General features: G+C 37.6%; 1 protein-coding gene across 8 annotated transcripts in view; it reads right to left on the bottom strand.

Annotated features, from left to right (window-relative positions):
* Positions 1-22,833, bottom strand: part of MAP3K13 (mitogen-activated protein kinase kinase kinase 13) — a 167,206-nt gene that overhangs the window by 136,843 nt on the left and 7,530 nt on the right. For 5 of the 8 annotated variants that reach the window (XM_064584064.1, XM_064584112.1, XM_064584097.1 and 2 more), the window contains 2 exons: positions 22,113-22,261; positions 21,260-21,297 (listed from right to left, as the gene is read on the bottom strand). The gene's annotated coding sequence lies outside the window, so the exon portion shown is untranslated. Of the gene's footprint in view, positions 1-21,253; positions 21,298-22,112; positions 22,262-22,833 lie in introns of all 8 variants that reach the window. The other 3 variants (XM_064584078.1, XM_064584068.1, XM_064584116.1) reach the window with 2 other exon arrangements.

Here is a 22,833-nt window from a genome sequence, read left to right on the forward strand (position 1 = left end):
AAAACAGACTCTCTTCTAGAGCCTCCAGAAAGGGATACAGCCCTGATGATACCTTGGTTTTAGCCTATTGAGATCTGTGTTGATTTCTGACCTCAGAACTGTAAGGTGATGAAAGTACATTGTTGTGTTCTTTTAGTCCGCTAAATTTGTGATAATTCGTTATGATAGCAATAGAAAAATAATACAGGTACTTTAATTTCAAAATTAATTTCCTTTGAAAATATAATACCTAGAACTGAATACTACACTCCAAATGAGTTCTGATGAAGAAAAAAATAATTGTGGGACTGTTAAATGCCTTAATCTGATGCTGTAATTTTATAAATTAATAAAGGCAACTGAAGATTTCAATTGTAACACATTATATTCTTAAGTTGGTGGATTTTTTGTCACACAAACTTCATCAAGCCAGCTGCCTGACTCTACCCTCATTTTCTTTCAACTAATTTTGGAGATGAAATGCAGAGCTTTATATTCACTTTAATTGAAGAATTTCTCATTGGTTTTAGCCCATCCTTCCAAACTATTAAGATAATGTTGAATCATGCCTCTGTACTGTCATAGAAAGTATCCTTATGAAGCCTAACTTCATTCATTCATTCATTCATTCATTCATTCATTCATCTATTTAAGATTTTATTTATTTATTTATTTTATTTTTATTTTTTTTAAGATTTTATTTATTTATTTGACAGAGAGAGGGAGAGAGACAGCGAGAGAGGGAACACAAGCAGGGGGAGTGGGAGAGGGAGAAGCAGGCTTCCCGCCGAGCAGGGAGCCCGATGCAGGGCTCGATCCCAGGACCCTGGGACCATGACCTGAGCCGAAGGCAGACGCTTAACGACTGAGCCACCCAGGCGCCCCAAGATTTTATTTATTTTTTACAGAGAGAACAAGTAGGGGGAGCAGCAGAGGGAGAGGGAGAAGCAGGCTCCCCACTGAGCAGGAAACCTGATGTGGGGCTCGATCCCAGGAACCTGGGATCATGACCTGAGCTGAAAGCAGACGTTTAACACACTGAGCCACCCAGGCGCCCCCTAACTTCATTTATTTAATTCCCATGTATTCATCAAATTATTAGTAAATAAATATTGAGCAGCAAGATCGAAGACAGAGTTCTGAAATGGATAACAGTTTTGTTATTACTTTCAGTTTGACATTGATCCATGAATCAGAACTCTTTAGTTACACAAGTTTGATCAGCTACAAAACCACTTACTCTCATAAACTTACTTTTTAAAAATTTCTCAAACATATCAAGAGAATAAAATGACTTAGTAAAGTTGTGTCCACAGCGTACTAGAACTCTACTGGAAAAGGAGATGTGGTTAGTTTGATATGAGCAAGGTTTGTTTTTTTTTTTTTTTTGGTAGTTCGGTGTTGTCTTAATGATTAACATTTCCTTTTTTAAGAGTTTACAAACTATCAGTTAATTATTGTTTCCAGAAGTCTACCTGAAGTTAAAAGAAAGTTTATCCAATTGAGGGCAGTGACAACTTCTGTCTCAGAAGGGGAGACGCAAGTGGTGGGGAAAAAGGAGAAACACGACGAAAGAAGGTGTGGTGGAAGGAATGAGCATAGTGTGCCCTTGGGAGGGTATAAAAACTAGACTGGTCAGAGCAGTAGTGGTTATGGAGAGTAGTGTGAACTGGGGTTGAAACATGATGTAAAGTCTTAAAAAGGGGACTAGGCCTGCAACCTAATATATCACAAAAATAGACAGAATTAAAAGATCTTAAAGCAAGAAAGTAAAATGAGTACTTTAATAACCTAATTGAAAAATGGGCAAAGCATATGAACAGTTCACAGGAGAAAATGAAATGGCTCTTAAATATATGTAAATATGTAAAAACCTTATTATAAGACAAATGCAAATTCAGGGCGCCTGGGTGGCTCAGTCGGTTAAGCGTCTGCCTTCTGCTCAGGTCATGATCCCAGGGTCGTGGGATGAGCCCCGCATTGGGCTCCCTACTCAGCGGAGAGCCTGCTTCTCTCTCTCCCACTCCCCCTGCTTGTGTTCCCTCTCTTGCTGTGTCTCTCTCTGTCAAATAAATAAATAAAATCTTAAAAAAAAAAAGGACAAATGCAAATTTAAAGTACAATGACATAATTTTAAGCTATACTTTAACCTATCAAATTGCAAACTTCAAAGTCTATTAAGACACAATGGTGAGGCTATGGGTAAATAATGGAAGATAAAACGGTGGGAACTCAGGGCGCCTGGATGGCTCAGTCGTTAAGCGGCTGCCTTCGGCTCAGGTCATGATCCTAGAGTCCTGGGATCGAGTCCCACGTCGGGCTCCCTGCTCAGCGGGAAGCCTGCTTCTCCCTCTCCCATTCCCCCTGCTTGTGTTCTGCTCTCGCTGTCTGTCTCTGTCAAATAAATAAATAAAATCTTAAAAAAAAACAAAAAAACGGTGGGAACTCTCTAAAATGCAAACTGGCCATCAAATTATGAGTGCATATACCCTTTCACCCAGCAATAACGAAAAACATACACATGTAAAATGACATATATTCATGGATATTCACTATAGCAATGTTTGCAAAAGTAAAAGATGTCAATCAGTAGGGACTGGCAAATCAAATTGCAGAACAGATATCCAATAGGATCCTGAAATTTTTTTTTAAAAGATTTTATTTATTTATTTATTAGAGAGAGAGAGCGCACATGAGAGGGGGGAGGATCAGAAGGAGAGGCAGACTCCCTGCCTAGCAGGGAGCCCGATGCGGAACTTGATCCCGGGACTCCAGGATTATGACCTGAGCCAAAGGCAGTCGCTTAAGCAACTGAGCCACCCAGGCGCCCCAGATCCTGAAATTTTTAAAAAAGGCAACTTTGGTTACTGATAAAAAGTGATGAAACTATATACCAAGTTAAAAAAAGATAGCAGTATATTTAGAATGCGACTATTTGTGTATGTTTGAAAGTGTGTGTATGTGTATGTGAGTGTGTGTGGGTGTGTGTGTGTGTGTGTACTCAGAGAATCTCTTAGGAAGAACATCCAAGAAGCCAGAAACAGTGGGTTGTCTTTAGGGAAGAGACAGGATAGTTATGGTTCAAAGGTAGGAAGGAAACTTCTATATCCTTTTGTCCTTTTTGAATTCTTGCCAAAGTTGGTATTAACTATTCAAAAATTTGATAGATGTGCTAAATAGCAATGTTGCATCCTGGAATAGAAACAGTACAGTAGTAAAAAATCTGGTGAAAACTTAGTCTGGATTTTAGTTAATAGTCATGTACCAATGTTAATTTCTTAATTTTGACAAATAAGCCATAGATGAAAGATGTTAACATCAAGAGAAACCGGGTGAAGGTATTATTTTTGCAGCTTTTTTAAACCTAAAAGTATCTCAAAAATAAAAATTTACTAGAACAAGAAATAAACTGGGGTGTCTGGGAGCGGGGCTCAGTCGGTTAAGTGTCTGCCTTCAGCTCAGGTCATGATCCCGGGGTCCTGGGATCAAGCCCTGAGGTAGGCTCCCTGCTCAGCGGGGAGCCTGCTTCTCCCTCTCCCTCTGCCCCTCCCCTCAGCTCGTGCTCACTTGCACGTGTTCTCGCGCTCTCTCTCTCAAATAAATAAATAAAAATCATTTTTTTAAAAACAACAAGAAGAAACAAATTAACGTTTAAAAAGTTATTAGGGCAGCTGCGGTGGCAATGGCTTGGAAAGAGGAGAGATTAGAACCAAAGAGGCCAAATGGGAAACTGTGGGAGTAATCTTGGCATGAGGTGCATTGGGGTAAAAGTCATGAAAATACAATGAAATGAACTAATGCAGATACAAGATATATTTCAAAAGAAAAAAATGAACAAAATATTTACAAGAGCAGAGAGCAGAGATAAGATCAGTGATACCAGTGACAAAAGATGAAAATGAGAGGAGGAGGCTTGTTTAAAGGGGAATGAGATTCATTTTGTTCATTCAGTAAGTATTTGCTAGTACCCCCTCCCCATGCCAGGCTCTATGCAAGGCCCTGGGGATGTGAGTGAGTTTATAAATCCCAAGTATGAATTGACCCTAAAATGTCCAAGCTCAATTGTCCAAAAGGCATCTGGATATTACAGGGGGAGTGTTCTGGTGAGAGGATCAAACTGGGATAGCTGAGAAAGGTGACGGAGACAGAGAAAGAAGAAGCTAAAACTGAGCCGTGGGACAGAAACACAATTAGGGGAAGAGAGGAGTAGCAAAGAAGACAGGGAAGGAATGGTCAAAGGGTATCGAGAATAAGTGGGATAGGGCAATTTCCTGGAAACCAAGATAAAAGAAAGATCAGAGAAGAAGGGTTCCATCAAATGCACTGTTCAAAAAAATGAGGATCTACAAAAGTCCACAAGACAGTTAAAAAGGGAGAAATCGATGATGGCAAAGGAGGTCGCTCAAGAGAACTTTTTCACTTTCAGGAAAGCCTAAATGGAATCGGATTACAGAAGTCACAATTTTCTTACAAGAAAGCACTTCTAACTTAAAGGCCTTTAGGAAATGGGATTCCATTTATTATCATGCTTCTCAAACTGAGGTACTTGAAACCACAGGGTAGATCTGTATGCAACATCAATTTTATTTGGAGAAAAATATATTGAAACCAAAGAAAGCAAAATTTGAGCTCTGAAGACAAATCCCGAAATTTCAAGCATAGAATGTCTTTTTTTTTTTTAAGATTTTATTTATTTATTTGAGAGAGAGAGAGAATGAGAGAGAGCACATGAGAGGGGGGAGGGCCAGAGGGAGAAGCAGACTCCCTGCCGAGCAGGGAGCCCGATGCGGGACTCGATCCAGGGACTCCAGGATCATGACCTGAGCCGAAGGCAGTTGCTTAACCAACTGAGCCACCCAGGCGCCCAAGCATAGTATGTCTTTACAGGAGGTCACCTTCCTACTTCTAGAGCTACAGATTCATTCTCCACTTCCTTAAAGGGGTTCTTGGGTAGAGATCTGAGAAGCACTGATATAATGGCCAGCTATGCTGAAATGTATCCTTGCTATTGAAATTCAGGATGCCTATAATTTAAAAAATAACTTTATGAACTATGGCCTCACATGGCAAATTACAATAAATATTTCACATTCCAGGAAGAATAATGAACAAAAAATCTTGGGAGTTTACCATATTTACCACTATTTGCTATTGCTATTTATGTAACCATATATTATTTATCCTTTATGTCTGTAGCTAGAGAGCTTAATTACATGCTTAGATGGAAGTCACAGTGTTAATTATACTCAAATGCTTAATCAATACTCCTTGAGAATGATGAATACATGACATACTAAGAACCAACCAACACCACCATACATGCATACATATATATATATATCTATATAATTTATATGTGTATATATGTGTGTGGCACACACACGTACTATAAACATAGGCGTTAATACAAGAATTGGTGACTGTGCTTCTAATTTATATAAAAACAACTAAAATCCTGCCTTATGTGTAGTACACAGTATACCAGTAGAAGGGAAGTACGGTTTGCATACGTAATTCTCTGCCAAGTAAATTAAAATGTTACTTTGGCATTAGGTCATCAAATACCAGGCTAAGCATAAATTTGAAAGCTTTCCTCTGATATTTTCCATCGACTTTTAAACAGCTTCGGAGTATAGGCCACAAGGCAATGCTTCCCATCAAGTAAAGATTTTTTTACTATCTTTTGTGTGAGAAAGCCATTAGAGCGGTAACAGTGTACTAATATACAGGAGCTTCTTGCAAATGTCATGGAAAAACTATGTGGGGTTGGTGATTTTTGTAAAATCAAGTGTCTAGTCTAATGTTATCTGAATGGAGAAATTATCATCATTTATTATCTTAATCAATTCTGATACTTAGACATTTTTACTGTTTAAAAGAAAATCAATTTTAAGAACAGTCAAAACAAACCAGCTTCTTTTATAAATGTTTGGGTTTTTAAACTACAAGTTATGTAACATATAAGCTCTCATACTGTGTCTTGTATACATTGTCTCAAGGCTAAGAAATAAAAAGCTAATGCAACACTAAACCTGGAAGACAGAATTACAGCTCTCACAAGTATTTCAGCTCAGGCTGTTGGCTTTCATGATTAATAACAACTATGGGGGCATGTTATCACTTCTCAACATCATCCATGGCCTGTAACTCTCTGCTGTCACCCTGTAAAGGAATTTTGACTTTATCATATTTTGAGAAAGCAAATCTGAATTGATATCCTAAGGTATAATAAATTATTTTCTTCTCCTACTTGACCTTTATAGTCATGAGATTGGTTGAATTCTCAAGGATTCCTTTTCCATCTTAAATATATATTCATGGAATGTGAATTGATACAAGCACTTTGAATGTCAAGTGAATGGAATTATTAATTATTATTCTCAAGGATTCCCTTTCCATCTTAAATATATATTCATGGAATGTGAATTGATACAAGCACTTTGAATGTCAAGTGAATGGAATTATTAATGGATAATAATAATTATTATCAAGTAATACCATGCAATTTGGTATTACCTAGAAGAGTTGAAACAGATTTCTACAACCAGCGATTCAACTCCCAGGCACACACCCTAGCAGAGCTTCTCAACTGCTATGCCATGGTGCCCAGGTACTCAATGAATAGCTTACAGATGTGCCCAGATACAGATCTCCTCAGCTCTCTAACCAAGCAGAAGCTTCCAGGCCAGAGGTACAGCTTCATTCTTTTAATGCAGTATATGGAACAGATATTTTCTATCACTTTCTATGTGTGCCATGACAGGGAAAAGGTTGAGAAACATTGACAGAGAAGCTCTTGCACATGCGTAGCAGATATAGAGACAGGAATATACGTATATATAGGAGCAATATTTGTAGTACTGAAAAACTGGAACATCTCAAATGTCTATCGATCAATTCATCTGCTAGTAAGTTCTGGAATACTTATACAATGCAATATTCTACAGCAGTGAAAACTAATGAGCAATATCTATATGCATTGACATAGATAAATCTAAGAGTCTAATGCTGATTAAAAAAAAAAACAGTAAGGCCCAGAAAAATACATACGATATGATTCCATTTTTATAAAGTTCAAAAACACATAAAACTAACCAATATTCACAGTATGTGATAAAAAAAAAAACAGTGACAAAGGTAAGAAAATTATTAACAAAAAATTCAGAACTTTACCTCTGAGGAAGCAAGAGAAGTTTGGGAGAAGAGAGGAGTATATAGGAGATATTAAAGGTAAAGATAATAGTGCTTTTTAAAAAACTAGGTTACAGGGAAACAAATGTTTTCCATATAGTTATTCCACAAGCCTTACAGATATTTTACAGACATTTTGTATCTACTCAATATTTAATAAGCCTCTTTTATAAAAGTTCTGCTTTGTCCAAAAGTAGTGAATGCATCTGCCTTCCCTGCAACAGTGTGAAGGACATGGAATAATTGGGACAGAAAGCAGGAAATTATACAGGATGTTGTAGGTCAGACACCAAACGTGTCTCACACATGAGTGCAACTCACACATGAGTGCAACAATAAAAGATTTAAAAGCTAAACAATAATTAAAATGAAAATTAAATTTAATATGCTATCATTTTATGAGGTACCACATATGCAAATTTTAACATTAACTAAAATATGGATTTAAAGAATTGGGACCGAATTAACTGCCAGCCTATGGATGAATAACTCCTCTTGGAATTTTCTAAACAGTCAATGTTTCATTGTGTATTTAGAACACACAAAAGACATTTACAGAATGACAATACTTTAATTCATCATGTATATCCAGCAATGTTTGCTTAGTCAAATGCCTGTCTGTTTGTCAATGTCATTTAAGGGCAAGTTTATAAAGCTTCAAGAGCAAGAACTGGGTCTGCTTCAACTGATAGGACTACCAAGGAAAGCACAATGAAAACATTTTAAGAATTCCTGCCTGTCCTCTGACTCCTTGTATTTTAAGGGCTAGACAGTGGAAAGCCATTTTTGTAAGCATTGGATATTTTGCCAATGCAGAAGAGCTATAATAGATCACAAAGATATCAACTTAACCTCTAAATTAATTAATTTTATTACTTTTGATTTGAAATATAAAAGAAGTCCAGTGTGAGCTCTCCCTTTAAAGAAAGAAAAAACCACCTAGCAGCAGATAGGTTAATGTTTACACAAAGGCAAATTTTTTCCCTTTTTTTTTTTCTTAAGTTTGAATGGGTGAATGACCTTGCTGGAATTCCCCGTCAGTTCCCTGGTATCTATCTGGAAGTTTCAAACAGAAACTACTTTCACATGATACATTGGAAAGGTATGCCAAGTGGTATCTGTCTCTGCACCTTGAACCTGGGTGTTTTATATAACAGATGAATCAATAAACTTTACACAAAATGAAAGGCTTCTTTTTCCCCTTAGGCCATTTAAGAAAAAATCATTTAAACATATTTGGCATTATATATTTATAGGGTCAATTATACACAGAAAACCTTCACATATTTACCCAATTCAAGAAATGTGCCCTTGATACAGCTTCAAGCTTTCAAAGACAAGTCAATTTTTAAATATGTCAAATACTGAATATATCAGGTTGAAGTGAGAATCTAAGCCAAGAATTAATTCCTATAAACTCATAAACATTAGTTATACAAATAGCATAACTACCTTAAAATCTAGATAATATAAAGCATTTTTATTTTTGCTTTATTTTGGAATTTTTATTTTTTATTTTCATTTTTTAAAAGATTTTATTTATTTGACAGAGAGAGAGACAGCGAGAAAGGGAACACAAGCAGGGGGAATGGGAGAGGGAGAAACAGGCTTCCCGTGGAGCAGGGAGCCCGATATGGGGCTCGATCCCAGGACCCCGGGATCATGACCTGAGCCAAAGGCAGACGCTTAACAACTGAACCACCTAGGTGCCTCCATTTTGGAATTTTTAAAATACCAAATTTCACTGAGAGGGAGTTCTCTCAAATGTATTGTGAAAGGCTTATGGGGAAACCTGTCTTTTCCAGTGTGTGGCGATTACAAAACTAACTCGAAACCACCAAAAATCAATAGAGTCGTAAGCAACAGTGGGGATGATTTAGAACAGAAACAAAAGATTTGCCCAACAAAAAAATTTCCCCACACACCTTAGTTTCACCCTTGGCTCTTCTTTCCCTCACTTTCAGAAGATGAAAGTACAATTATGTTGCCTGGGATTTTAGCCCAGCCATCTATCCTGCTCTCAAAAGCTGGTTCAGGACAGATAAAAATGAAACATTTCATAACCGGAGTTTCTCCAGAATTGATCAGTGTCTCAGAAGTTGAGATGAAGGGTAGAGTGAATAGGGAAAGACTATATCATGGCAAGTTCAGCAGAGGAGGTATTGCATTTGAACACTGTCCCTAGACTATCTCTATACAATTTTATAATAGTGCCTGGAATCATCTCAATAATACAGGTTTTTAAAAGAAATTTTAGAAATGTTTTTTAAAAATTAAAAAAAAAGAATATTCGTAAAAGCAATGGCATCTTGGGGGAGGGAGGGGATTTCAAGAACACCTTTTATGATTTTTAATATATTTTGGCTCAAATATATTTATAACCAAAAAACTCCTAATATAGTTATTTTCATTTTGCAAAATAAAAATATAAGCCATTCAATGCAAAGATTTTTATGTGATGTTATTTATCAAACAGTAAACTCTTTTTTTTTTTAAGATTTTATTTATTTATTTGACAGAGAGAGACACAGCGAGAGAGGGAACACAAGCAGGGGGAGTGGGAGGGGGAGAAGCAGGCTTCCCACCGAGCAGGGAGCCCAATGCGGGGCTCGATCCCAGGACTCTGGGATCATGACCTGAGCCAAGGCAGACACTTAATGACTGAGCCACCCAGGCACCCCTCAAACAGTAAACTCTTAAATGCAAAAACAATTAGTATTTTGGCTTCTAGGATACAATTTCATTTCCACAAATAAGGGAAAATATATTCAGTGCCTTTTGTTGTTGTTGTTCAGGGCTTTCTCTTCTTGACCTCTTTCATCTTAATGATTCCACATTGATGTCTTCTACTCAGACCTCTCTTTTCTCTTCTATGGTTAGTTTTGAAATTTCTTAAGCAACAACACACTAATAGCTAATATATATATTAAGCCAGACATTGTTCTGAACACTTTACCTAATCAATTTAATCCTCACAACAACCCTGGGAGATACTTCCAGTTTAAAAATATGCTGTCATCCCCACTTTACAGATTAAGACCTGGAAGCAGAGGTGGTTAATATTCCATTTGCAACAGGGCACAGTCACAAAATTTATGTTTTAATTAAATAATTTGCTTTTCTTTTCCTTTCTTTTTTAAAAAAATTTCCTTAGGTAGGAAGTATTCCCAGAGGAATGATACATGCAGAAAAGGTGTATGTGATTTTGTTAATTTTCATTATGTATCTCCATGTTTTTTTCCAAGATTTTCATAAGATAGTGATTCTCTCAACTTATTGTTTCTGGACCAGCAGCATCACCATTACATGGGAACTTGTTAGAAATGCAGATTATCAGGTCCCACTCAGACCTACTGAATCAGAAACTCTAGGGTAAGGCCTAGCAATATGTGGTTTGTTTAAACACGTACACACACACACACACACACACACCTGCTTTTTGTTAAATTACTCCTCTGGGGTGATTCTGATGGGTGTTGAAATTTGAGAACCATTGTTCTAATGCGTAATGTAGCCATCAGTTATGAAAAAGATCCCATTTGGCCACATATTTCATATATTGAGGTATAACGGCATATTTTTTTACTAATTTTATTGCATCTCTTGGAAAGGGGCACTCATTTGCATCCATTCCACAAACACTTATTAAGTACCTACTATGTGCTTGAGAATGAGTGCATGAAGAACTAACAATCTAGTTAGACACGCAAAAATTTAATAATTACAATGCCAGGTAGTAATTCAGTGATAGAGATGCAGAGGATGCTGAGGGGGAAGTAAACTGTAGTAAATTAAGGACTGTGTCTTGATCTCTCAGGAATTACTGCACTCTACTGCACCATCTGAGAAACATTATTTTATGCCAATATATACTACCCCCCATAACCCAGGGACCCATGCCCCAGATAGGGGCATTACCATAGCAGCACTCCCTGTTATACAGTGATTAACAAACTCAAAGGTAATTCCTCCATGGTTAGAATCCAGTCTGTGTAGAGAAAGGAGCCAGTCTCTGGAGCTTCCTAAGAGTCCAAAGAGCTTTCCTATTCTAGTCCACAGGTAACTTGACAATAATTCACCCTTTTCCCACCACTATCTTATGTTTTTCATGATTCTATTGGATATTTTCCAAAATATAAAACTTTCAAACAGCTTCTGTACCCTTCTAAGTTCCCATTCTCTTCAATAATACTTTAATCACTATTCTGAATCTGAGTGTTTATCATCCCCTCCAGAAGAACTATTTTTCATCTTTATGATAATGTATAAGATGCTTTTGAAACTTTTTTTTTTTTTTTTACAGAGAGAGTGCATGTGTGCATGGGCCACACGAGTGGTGGGGGGCAGGGCAGAGGGAGAGAGAGAATCCTAAGCAGGCTTCACACTCAGTGCGGAGCCACAGTGGGGCTTGATCTCATGACCCTGAGATCATGACCTCAGTGGAAATCAAGAGTCAGACGCTTAACCAACTGAGCCACCCAGGCACCCCTGAAACTTATTTTACTCAACATTCTTTTTTGAGATTGACCCATGTTGAGGGAAGCTCTCCAATGCATTGGTGAATTTATGCCAATGAATGGTCCAACAAAGTTCATTCACCCATTTTCCTCTTAAGAGATGTTTAGGCTGTTTCCTTTTTTCTTTTTCTTTTAAAATAGTGATGCAATGACCGTTTTAATAGAATTACTGCAGCAAGTATGAAGGGCCACTACATTAAAAAAAAAAAAAAGGCGTGTCTGAATTTTCTCCTTCCCCTTTTTTATAGTTTACATTTCTCTGCTAAAATTCTTCACCTGTTCATGCGAATATCCCACCTTTTCCACTAGATTCTTTAACATATTAATCATAATTAAAGTTCCTGTCTGAGAATTCCAACATGAGTCATCTCTCGGTCTGGGTCTGTTCGTTGCTTTGTAACTTAAAAATGGGTGGTTGTTTTTTTCACATATTTAAAATTTTTTGAATGCCACACGTTGCCTATAGAATTATCATACGAACTGGGTAAAAGAATAGTAACTCTTGGAAATGTGCATGCCTATTTTTCGGTCCTGCAAGCAGGTAAATTGAAATTCCAAAGAGAAATAATCTAGTCAGTAGTCGAGCTGGTTTTATTGTTGCTATAGTTCTCTTCTGCACATCTTCCTCCAGCAGCAAGCAAATGCTACTTTGTGCTTCGTGTGGAACCTAGGATACTTGGTTTTACTCAGTGTTCTTGCTCCACACTCAGCTCTCAGAAGCCACTGCATGTCTATGCCACAGAACGGGTTCTTTCCCTGCATCCTTGCCCCTCCCAAAGAGGCAGACTGTTGTTGTTTGTTACTTGGTGTTAAGTGTCTTGGTTCTCTTGGTCCAGCCTCAATCTTAGGCAGGCCCTATATCCTATGCTTTGGGTATGGGGCTTTCTACACCCCCTCCCCAACTCTGTGTGGCCGTGAAACTCGGCCTTGTATCTATAGGGAAGTACTGAAAAAAACCCTCCAACACCCCAGGTCCCACACTGACCACAAGGTAGCAGCAGCTACTGGTGAAGAGTTTCCTACACCTCCCCAGCACAGAGAGATTTTGCTTCTACCTTACTCTCAGAAGCAATGAATCTTTGCCTGGACCCTGAAAAAGGAAGTTTCCTGTCCCTCCCCCAGTGGCTTAAGATTTTTGCTTCATATGAGATAACGACTGGTAAAGTGGACAGGGTTTTTATTTATTTGTTTGTTTTAAAGATTTATTTATTTATTTTAGAAAGTGGGAGGGGGAGAGAGCGTCGTAAGCAGACTCCATGCTGAGCGCCGAGCCCCAGGCAGGGCTCAATCTCACAACCCTGAGATCACGACCTGAGCCAAAACCAAGAGTCAGACACTCAACTGACTGCACCACCCAGGTACCCCGGGTAGGGTTTTTAAACTATGTGTCCTACAGGGCGGCTCTCTCTAATCTCCTATCTTGCCCTCAAATCTTTTATGAGCACTGACAGAGGCTGTTGTAGGTGCAACTGTGTTCCCCTCAAAAGATACATTGAAGTCCTAATTCCTGGTGAATATGACTTTATTTGGAAATAGGCTCTTTGCAGATGTAATCAAGTTAAGATGAGGTCATACTGGAATAGGCTGGGCCCTAATCCAACATGACTAGAATCCTAATAAGAAGAGAAAACATGGAAGCCCCAGGCCTCGTTTCCCCATAGAGGGTCAGCAAGATGGCTGAATAGGAAACGCCAGATCTAGTTCCCCCAGACAGACACTAACTTAAAAACAATATATGGTCTAAGAAGCCTGTATGTGGCCTTCAAAAACCAGTTAAGAAGCTGTAGTATCTCAGGCAAGCTCAAAGCCAAGAAGAGCCACATCGAATGGGTAAGATTTCATTTCGCCTGTTAGAGTCCTTCCCCCAAGCTGACACACTTAAGCGTGATCAGGAGTAAGCACCCAACTCAAAGCTTCTCCATCAGAATAAGAGCAGAATGTTTGTTCAATGTTCCAGATATTTGGAGGACTGCCTGAAAGACTGATTTGACTTGGCATGCAAGGAAAGTAGGCATACTTTGGATGCCTACGGTAGGCTGAGTACAGGGGAGAGCACAGAGGCAAGGGGCAGCACCAGAAAACCTGCAATATCAGTGACGAACACCAGAGGGAGCAATAGATGACCAACTCCTATAAAAACAACTAGAGAACTCTAATTGGGAAGGCACATACACAAGCCCAGAGAAAGTGCATGTCCATACTAGGTTTGAGAAGTCCTCAGAATCTTTAGTAAAGCTAACTACTGAAGGTCCTCCCCTGTATGAAGCCAGTCCACAGAACTGAGAGAGGTGGTTGTTTTTCCAAATGCACAAATTCCAGCAAAATAAATAAGGAAGGCATATGAAGAAACAGGGAAACATGGCCCAGTCAAAGGAACAAAATAAATCTCCAGAAACTGACCCTAAAGGAAAGGAAGTGCATGAATTACCTGACAAAAAAACGCAAAATAGTCATCTTAAAGATGCTCAATGTGCTATAAGAGAGCACAGACAACTAAAGGAAATTAGGAAAATGGCTCATGAACAAAACAAGAATATCAACAAAGACAGAAAGTATAGAAAAGAACCAAACAGAAATTCTAGAGCTGAAAACAAATGGGAAAATTTACAAATATGTGGAAATTAAACAACACACTCGTAACCATGGGTCAAAGAAAAAAATCACATGAGAAATTAGAAAATATTTTGGGACAAATGAAAACAGAAACATAACACACCAAAATTTATGGGATGCAGCAAAAGCAGTACTAATAATGGAGTTTATAGCAGTAAATGCCCTCATTAAAAAAGAAGAAAGATCTTGGGTGCCTGGGTGGCTCAGTTAGGCATCAGACTCTTGATCTCAGCTCAGGTCTTGATCTCAGGGTTATAAGTTCAAACCCTGCACTGGGCTCCATGCTGGGTGTAGAGCCTACAGAAGGAAGGAAGGAAGGAAGGAAGGAAGGAAGGAAGGAAGGAAGGAAAGAAGAAAGTAAAGAAGGAGAGAAGGGACGATGAAGGAGGGAGGGAGGAAGAAGGAGGGAGGGAGGAAGAAGAAAGGAAGGAAGGAAGATCTCAAATCAATAACTTTAACCTCAAAGAACTAGAATAAGAACAAACTAAACCCAGTTAGCAGAAGGAAGGAAACAATAAAAATTAGTGCAGTAATAGAGAATAGAAAAATTTTTTACAATCACTGAAACTAAGAGCTGACTTTTTGAAAAGATCAACAAAATTGACAAGTCTTAGCTACACAAAGAAAAAAGAGAAGACTCAAATAACAAAAATCCAAAATGAAAGAGGAGACACTACAACTGACACCACAAAAATAAAATCAGAAGAGTACTATTAACAATTATACACCAACAAATTGGATCATCTGTCCCTGTGCTTTAATAAAACCACCAATTTGCACCAAAAAAAAAAAAAAAGAAAGAAAGAAATGGATAAATTTCTAGAAACATGTAACTTATCAAGACTGAATCTTGAAGAAATAGAAAATCTGAACAGCCCTGTAATTAGTAAGGACATTAAATCAGTAATCATAAACTTCCCAACAGAGAAAAACCCAGGACAAGATGGCTTCCTTGAAGAATTCTACCAAACATTTAAAGAATTAACACCAATCTTGAAACTCTTCCAAAAAATTGCAGACTCATGAAGCCAGCATTCCCCTAATACTAAAATGAGACAAAGATACCACAAGAAAACCACACACCAATACCTCTGATGAATACTGATGCAAAAAACCTCAACAAAATATTTTGCTGTTACTGAGATGGAAAACCTAAAAAGAAGTTTGATGGGAAGATTAGGAGTTCAATTTTGAACATGTTGAGTTTGAGATGAATATTGGGCATACAAATGGAAATGTTAAGTTGGCAGTTGAATGTACAAGTCTGGTGTTCAGAGGAGAGGCCTAAGCTGGAGATAAAGATTTTCAAGTAAAGATGGTGTTAAAGCCTTGAGAGTAGTAAGATCAAGAGAAATGAGTCTAGGTAGAAAAAAAGATAAGGTCTTAGGATTGAGCTCTAAGGCACTCCAGTGTTTAGAGGTCAAGAAAATGAGGAGAAACCAACAGAGAAGACTAAAAGGAATAGTCAGAGAAGGAGGAAAGCCCAAAGGGTGTGATATACTGGAGACCAAATATATAATGTTTATTTCCAGAAAAGTTAAGTGATTATCTATGTCAATACTGTACAAATTATTTAATGACGACACATTCAATTTAGTACATATGTACCAATTTTGGAATAATTTTAACATCTATCTTCACCAAGGAATATTGGATAAAAATTTTACTGATAACCAGAACTTATTTACTTTATTTTAAAGTATATCAAATACTGTTGTAGAATGTATTATACATGTGTATATATGTTTTAAATTTATTTTTAAATCCAGAAGAGCATTTCCTGAAACACAATTCCAAGGGTTATTAAGATTTTCTGGGCAAAAAAAGGTTCTGGTCACACCTAAGTTCGGAAAATACTAATTTGCATTATAAATTTTACAGGGCGCCTGGGTGGCTCACTCAGTCATTAGGCGTCTGCCTTCAGCTCGGGTCATGATCCCAGGGTCCTAGGATTGAGCCCCACACTGAGCCCCGCATCAGGCTCCCTGCTTGGCAGGAAGCCTGCTTCTCCCTCTCACACTCCCCCTGCTTGAGTTCCCTCTCTCGCTGTCTCTCTCTCTGTGTCAAATAAATAAATAAAATCTTTATAAAATAAATAAGTATTCAAAAAACACAACATTTTCCAAACTTATGTGAATTCTGAACCCTTTTGGGTTAAAGAGTCTCTTTTAGCTGTGTCAGGCATTCTAACATCATTTGAGAAATATTGAGTCAAAAGTGTGGACATATTCTTTGTCCTCACTGTAAGCAAAATTTGTGTCAGCAAAGAAGTTGGAGGATATTTTCTTTCTGCCACTTCAACACTTACTGAAAGCAAGATCTTTCTGCTTCTATACCATTGCATGCTGGAAGATATGACCTTTGCATTATTTTTACACTGATAGTTCTGTCCTCAGGTTTTCTGGTACTCATCAAATGTCAAAATGAAAAGGTACCTGATTTCTTTAAAAATGAATCTAAAGTTCCAGCAAATAAATAAAATATGTAAAGTACATTCAGTTAATATATTTTTGTTAGAACAATGTAGATTTATAGATTAACTATAACCCAATATGATCATTAGTCAGCCACATGTTCTACATAATGCTTTTGGTAAAAATCACTTTTCCTTTATAAGAATTATCCATTGTAATGGTTCTGTGGTATTATTATGTCTCCTCATATTCTTTCTTTGAAATATGTAGAACATAAATGATTTTTTTAAAAAAATACACATTCTCATTATTTCTCTGAAAGTCTGATGTTGTTTAGATCTCCTCTTTCAATCCTAAAAAATAGAGCAGGACAGATTTTACTTCAAAAGTACTGTTTATCTCCATATCAGAGATAGAAAGGAGAAAGGTAAAAAAGAAGGAAAAGTCGAAGAAGAGCACACTTTGCCAGTGGAATCCCATCTAGCTAAACAGTCTCATCTTTTGCTTCAAAATACCAGTTCTTAAAGTCCTATAGTAAACTGCAAGACCTGCAGTCCATGCCCACCCACCTCCCCTGCTTTATCTCTGACCTGCAGGGAGCTCCACAATTCTCAGACTCAGTTTTAAATGACGAAGAAGACAAAATAGAATTAGGAAAGCATACATCCCATGAGCACAAAGGCATGTACTGTATAATGTCCCATTTAACTTCACACACACACACACACACACAAAGATAGCTCTCATTTTGGTTACTGTATTGGTGAGATTTCTTGAAGTCTAATTCACCTGCTTTACTCCCAATCCTTCACCCCAATTCGGTTACTGATTGTGTAAAACTCTTTTTCTTTCAGCTTTATTGAGATATAATTGAATATAACCTTGCATTGGTTAAAGTGTATGACATAGTGATTTGATCTATGTATATACTGCAGGATGAAAATTCTATTTTTTTTTTTTAAAGATTTTATTTATTTGAGAGAGAGAGAGAGCATGAGAGGGGGGAGGGTCAGGGGGAGAAGCAGACTCCCTGCCAAGCAGGGAGCCCGATGCGGGACTCGATCCCGGGACTCCAGGATCATGACCTGAGCCGAAGGCAGTCGCTTAACCAACTGAGCCACCCAGGCGCCCTGAAAACTCTATTTCTAAGTTGCCAATTCTCTACCTCAAAAAGGAGGCCACAACCACTGGCAACTCATATTATCTCGTGATTAGAGTCAGAGAAACTAGAGTAATGAATGCTCTGATTGGCATCTTTGACAGTGGACTTTCACAAATATTCCATTACTAAGTTTGAATCAACCTTGGAAACGTCCTGTACATAACATAAGCAGTGGCTGGTAGCCATGACTGTCCTCTCTCAAGATGTAGCAGAGGCTTTATTATGGATAGACTATTCATGTTTTATACCAATAGAGAATTTCCTCATGCAGATAGCAAGTTCTTTCTAGAAGAGTCATTTCATGACTTCCTATAGTTAAATCTAATAGGTTTTCTGCATTTCTGTGGAAGACTCAAATGTCTGTGATGACCTGTGTCATAGAACAAAGTTCATGATTCTGGTCCAATGACATTTCTGAGCAAGTTAATTCTTTAATGATTCAAATTTACAACCTGCCTTTAACCATTATGGAAGATAGTCTATGTCTTAATTTTACTCAGTTTAATGTTACTATACATTCTCTTTCTTTTGTTCTCTTCATGTCTTCATCTGATTGTACTGTATGCAGTTTTAGAAGCCACTTCAAATATTTGTTAGAACATCGTAAGATATAAAATAAACTCATCTTTTAAAATCATTTAAAAACCTTAAATCCCAATAATTCAGGTTATAGGTCTCATTGTCCCAAACATGCACCTGTGAGTACAAGTTGAATTCATTCATTTAATAAATATGTTCTAAGTGCCTACCATGTGTTAGGCACTGTTCTGGAAGCTGGGGGAAACAATGGTGAATAGTATGTTAGTCAGAGTTAAGGACCATGGGAAAAATAAAGCAGGGAAGGGGAAAAGGAATGCCATGGGTTACAATTTTTAAATAAGATGGTCAGAGAGGGCCTGCCTACTGAAGTGACAAAACATGACCGGAAGGATCTGAAGATGAGGACTTAAACCACATAGATATCTAAGGCAAGAGCATCCCAGGCACAGGGAATATCAAGTACAAAGTTCCTAAGGCAGTTGAGAGCTTTGCATTTCTGAGGATCAGCTAGGAGACCAGAGTGGCTGAGGTGGACTGTCAGATGATCCAGAGACGACGGGAGAGCAAAGGCAGATCAGGTAAGGCTCTGGACCATCATAAGGACTTGGCTTATGAATGGAATGAGATGATGGGGAGCCTGGGTGGCTCAGTCAGTTAAATGTCTGCCTTTAGCTCAAGTCATGATCCCAGGGTCCTGGGATCAAGCCCTGAGTTAGGCTCCTGCTCAGTGGGGAGCCTGCTTCTCCCTCCCCCTCTGCTCCTCCTCCCTGCTCGCTCTCTCCTGCTCTCTCTCAAATAAATAAATAAAATCTTTAAAATAAATAAATAAATGGAATGAGATGAGAAGCAACTAGAAGGTTCTGAAGTGAAGTTACATAACCTAGAAGAATGTACAGTACCTGAAATGTCTAAATGAAAAGAGTGGTAGCTGTGGGAAGCATTAGTCTGCAAATACTTACTGAATCCACACTATTTACTAGGATTTTCCTAAGCACTGGGCATATAGTGGTAAATAAGACACATCAGTCCAAGCTTTAGTGTTATGGGTGAGAATATTAACAAATGATTAAGCAAGTAATTACAACTACACTAGGTATGAGAAGAACTTGGTGATTTTGGAAAGAAAATTGAGGAAGGGAGGTCTAATTTAGTCTGGGATATAGGGGAAGGCTTCTTGGAAGAAAAAAATATTTAAAGTGAGATTGGAAAAATAAGTAGGAGCGAGTTAAGTGAAGAGGGATAAGAGGGACAAGAACACATCAAGCAGAAAGTGCCTGCTTCTTCAAAGGCATCTTCAGGGAATTGAAGACCACTGCAGCTGGAGCTAAGCAGGCAAAGAAGAATGCCTAAAGAGTTGGGGTTGAAGTCTAAGGGCAATAAGATACCAACAGTTTAAAGCAGGAGCTCAAGGAGATTAGAGTTGTATTTTAAAGATGACTCTAAAAGCAATGAGCTTAGAGGAGGAAGAAGTGAGTACAGGAGGTCAAGCAACAGCTATTGTAGAAGTCTGGGCAAAGATAACAGGAGTGTAAATAAGTGTAGTGGATGCGGGAACAGAAAGACATGGATAGCTTGAAAGGTACTTAGAAGGTAGGAAAGACAATGTGATGATGGATTAGAGTCATGAGAGTTGAGAAAGAAGGTCCTGAATAGCTGAGGTTGCCAGCTACTTTTCTTGATCTTTTTGGATAGACAGATCCTATCTTCTTCACCAAGAGAAGAAAGATTCCAATATGATTCCTTTTTGGGGGAGGGACAAGAAAAAGCTGATCATATATCTAATAAGCCTTTACGCCATTGCTGCCAACTGTCATACACAAAAGAGTCTCAATTTGCACAATTTAGGCAATTTGTTCTGTTTCCACCAATGTATGAAACTTGGCTGTGGCTGTTCAGAAAAATGAACCAGTTGGATTCTACCTCTTAAATCTTCTGGTAAATACTCATGTTGCTAGTACTATATAGATTTATGTAATTTGTAAGCAGGGAACATCAGTATTTTCTACAGCATTCTATCAAAGCTTATGTAAGTAATCTCAAGGCACCGAATATAAATTTTCAGTACACTACAGCACTGAAGAATTAGTTCTTCACCAAAGAATTGGAACGTATTAACCCCTGGAAGTAGCCATTCCCTCTTGTTCGTGGACACTAGAAAAACCACTTATTCCTAACCAATGCTGTCACCAAAAAGGTGGATACCTTTTTTTTAGGAAAACAGCTGAATAAGTTAATACCAGTGACTTACTTATCTTAAATCATTAAAGATAAATCCAGTTACTCAGAGAAAGAAAAACTGGCATTTTCTCTTCTAGAGACCATCAAACTCCTAGTCATGCTAACTATATTCTCTATAGCCATTCTCCACGGAGTCCTCAAACATTGCTAAACTAAGTGGGAGTTGTGTGTTTGTTTGTTTTTCCCATTAGGTCAGAGAAATAAAAGCAAAAAAAAATTAAAAGAAAAAACATTTGATAGAATCTTTCTACTAGTATGAGGTTGAACCAACCTTACATGTTTTAATAGTCTAGGTGTCAAAGTGGATGGTATTACTAAATAAAATACCTCTGTGCTCTGAAATTACAAAATCTCATTAATTAGACCAAAAATCAAACTGATACTAATTATCTATTCCTTTGTCACAAGCAGTAGTGGTACGAAGTGAAAAGAAAGTTTCCTAAGAACCCAAATGTGTAGGAAAGCATTAGTACTAAAATAACACACCTGGATCAGCGACTGCAACTCACAGGGAAAAAAAATGTATTTTATTTAATGACCAAGTACACAAACACAAACACACACACATTCACACATACATATAACGAAAACATACTTACTCTTACCAGGTGGGATGCAGTGTGAAATGTTCTGCTCTATGCTCCTTCATTTAAAAAAAAAAAAAGCTGGTCACTACTTGTAAACAAAGGTTGCAAGCCACGAATATAATTACAGCATATCATTGCTCTAGAGCATTATAAATGCTAACTTAAAATTTTAGGGAAATGTATAGTCCTCCTCCTTCTTAGAATTGGCCCACAAAAGTACTCTGTGTACTCAGAGAAACCAAAAATTAACACAGCCTCGTTCCCATGTATCCAGCCTGGACATGGTGCTTGCTTTCAGTGTGCTTAAATCATCTACCTTCCCAGGCCCAAGAGCTGAGGGAATGACTTGTAACAGGACTCTATGTCTATACTGCACATTTTATATGAAAGTCATTTTTATATATATTATTTCATTTGACCCTCACAACAACCCTGTGAGGTAGGCAGGGGAAATAATATCAGATTTACTTTACAGATGAAATTAAAGTCCAGAGAGGTTATGTGACTTTCCCAGGCAGATAATAAGAACCATTAAATTTTAGGTGGAGGGCTCTTTTCTCTAAACCACTGATGGTATAATCTGACCTCAAATATTTTTACTTCATTCTCATTTCTTATTGTTGATTCAAGTTTTTGTAGGATACAACAAAAGACCTGATTGTAAACTTATACCAAGTTTATGCTTCTCTACCGATGAAAACTTAGGGCCACGGGACATCTATTCTTTTGGAAGGCACTGTTTCCTTGGCTCCAATCTAAAGAAACATAAGCAATATGAAAGACTCTAAAGGCCAAAGAAATTGAAGAGAAATCAGAGGAAAGGATATAAAATGGAATGTATTAGTGGATTTTAGTCCCTGTAAGCTTTTACTTTTGTGAGAGGGTTCAATGGAGAGCTTTAATGCAGATGAGACTTGAGGCTTTTGAAGAGGATCTAAGTCTTGAAGAAGTTATTCAAACTCAAATCTTGAATGCATAATGATGGTAGGCCCCAGGGTCTTCAAAAACTTGTACTTGATGCTTTAAAACAAAACAAAACACACAAAAAAATTCTACCAGCAAGTCTAATAAAATTTTTTAAGGGTTTTGAAAAGCTTTAACTCTTTGGCCAATAATTAATCAGACTACCAGATACCATGCTGAAAGAATAGAAAGAGAAAACCAAAATGAAATAAAGAAGAAAAAGAAAAGGAAACAAAGATTTTAAAAGACAGAGTGTATAGAATAGCTTAATATGTTTACTGGCTTATCTCTTTGATTAATATTTGCTTTAAATTGCAGAATTCAAACTTCTTACAGAACCACCTTGGGCTATAGTCAGAGAAACTGATTTAATGATAATTTCTGTAATCTCTCTGATCACTATCCATGATATTCGATTATCTTAAAGGGCTTTTGATCTTTGAAAGCATGGCCAAATATTTGTTGGAAGAGACAGCATAAAATAAAGTTGATTTTGTGGGGTAGAGAGATAAATTGAACTAGGAATATTATGGTCTGAAAATATTTAACAAGGGAGAAAAGTAAAAAGACTTTTCTTTTTCTTTACAATGGAAAAATTCAGACCACTTTGCAGGTTTTTATGAAATAAA

The sequence above is a fragment of the Mirounga angustirostris genome, unplaced genomic scaffold (genome assembly GCF_029215605.1).
Source record: "Mirounga angustirostris isolate CCGP_5_RB_7025 unplaced genomic scaffold, mMirAng1.0.hap1 SCAF_1, whole genome shotgun sequence".
NCBI classification, from domain to species: Eukaryota; Metazoa; Chordata; class Mammalia; order Carnivora; family Phocidae; genus Mirounga; species Mirounga angustirostris.